A 2016-nucleotide genomic window follows, 5' to 3' on the forward strand; every position below is an offset into this window, starting at 1 on the left:
CACCCTTCGTACTTTTACTCTCATTTGGCACGGCATCACCCTTCGTACTTTTACACTCACAATTGGCACGGCAACAACCTTCGTGCTTTTACACTCACAAATGGCACGACAATACCCTTCGTGCTTTACACTCTGTGTACCAAATTTGAAGTCATTCTAGATTCATTTAATATGTTTTGGCACAAGATTTGCAAATTGAAAAGTTTAAAACTCAAAAGTTCGAATCGAGGTGTGAATTGTAATTTCAGCATTGTATGACGTGATATGGGACCCTCAGTAAGTTCGTATTATGTTACGGGACTTGTTGGTATATTCAGACGGGGGTTCTGAGTACCCTGAGTGTGATTCGGATCGAAATCAGATCAAATTGTGAATTTAAGCAAATTCTGAAATTTTTCTGCCTCTGATGTAATCGCACCTGCGAGGGTCTTGGCCGCAGGTGCGATGCCACAGGTGCGACGAAAATTGCATAGATGCGAGACTGGGCTGGCCTAGGGTCTTCGCAGGTGCGGCAATATTGCGCAAAAGCGGATGTCGCATGTGCGAGAGGAATGTCCGCAGATGCAGAACTTCATCTGGCAGCCTGGCATCGTAAATGCGAGTCCATAAATGCGAAACTTTTATCCGCAGATGCGAAAATGACTAGGTAGAGCCCATAAATTCGAAAGTCGCCATTTTTACTCATTTTTTAGTTTTAAATCTCAGATTTGGGCGATTTCAAAAGGGATTTTCATGACTTTGAAGTGTGTAAGTGTTCTATAACCAAAAGTGTTTATATTTCAAATTCTCATATGGTGACAAGCTACTTCTTCCACCCTTCAAGATTTTCTTCTTTATTTAACCTTCTCTTTCTTCTTGTATAACTTTGAATTATTTTTTCAAAATAATTGGCCATAATTCCATCATTATATTTGGTAAGAATTAACGCGAAAAATAATTTATCTCAATATTTAAGGAAGTCATAATTATGGGAATTTTACATGAAAATATTGGAGGGAAAATAAAATAACAAAATTTAACTTTCAATTATTTTATCTTCCCTCCAATATTTTCGTGTAAAATTCCCTCTCTCATCCATTCCCGCCCTATAAACCACGAACAATCTCCTACTTAGATAAGTTTGAGGTATCCAACTCAAATACAACTACATAGACTCCAATAAGAAGGAGAAATTCGTACCATTTATTTTCTACCTCTTCTTCTTTTTCTCCCAATTGCTTTCTGTTATCCCAATTAATGCCCATCCACATCCAACTATCGCAGGTGCCATCATCCCCGACCTCTATAACCAGGTAAACCAACTCCTCTCTATGGTTTTGACTTTCTTAATTTCTCTACCTAATAAAATTTTCTAACAACATTTACCAATGTTCTATTTTTTAGTTTATATGCAGGAGTTGAATAACACAAGGAGCAACTCCACAATCCTTTGCTGAGAAAATCGTCTTTTGTTATAATTGAGGGCCTTAATTTATGGCTTAAGGAAGGAATTCTTGATATTCTTTTGATGAGGAGGTTAATTTCTATTGATATAGATTTTTTTTTCTAAAATACTTTTTTTGTTCTTCAAATTTTTTTATGTAGGGTATGTTGTATAGTTAACGATTTTGTATAGAAGTTACTATCTCTTTCTTATTTTATTATTATTGATTCACTAATTAAAGTTAGTTTTATGACTTCTGTTTGAAGATATATTTTATTTAAAATAATGAAATCAAAAGTATTTATAAATTTTTTTCTTTACACACAGGTATATGAAGGTCTAAAAAGTGTCTGGGAAGATTGTAGATAAGGGACGCTGCATTGGCACATGAGGAAGCAACATGCTTGTCTTTTTTAGTTTACCATTGTTCATGTATTTCAATTAGACTTTTTATGCTTTAGTTATTTCACTTTATTTACTCAATGAATTTGTAGTCACATGTTTATCTTACAATAATTATAGATGTATTAGTATCTGATTTTGTATGAATTTTTGGTATTACGTTTTCTATTTTATTTTTGTGATGTTTTAAA

The 2016-nt window shown here is 34.1% G+C and overlaps 1 long non-coding RNA gene across 1 annotated transcript; it reads left to right on the forward strand.

Moving 5' to 3' along the window:
* Positions 1-1222: 1222 nt before the first annotated feature.
* Positions 1223-2016, forward strand: LOC138899568 (uncharacterized). Its single transcript, XR_011411278.1, has 3 exons — positions 1223-1292; positions 1384-1515; positions 1751-2016. It is a non-coding gene; the product is annotated as an uncharacterized lncRNA (long non-coding RNA).

The sequence above is a fragment of the Nicotiana tomentosiformis genome, chromosome 9, assembly GCF_000390325.3.
Source record: "Nicotiana tomentosiformis chromosome 9, ASM39032v3, whole genome shotgun sequence".
NCBI lineage: Eukaryota > Viridiplantae > Streptophyta > Magnoliopsida > Solanales > Solanaceae > Nicotiana > Nicotiana tomentosiformis.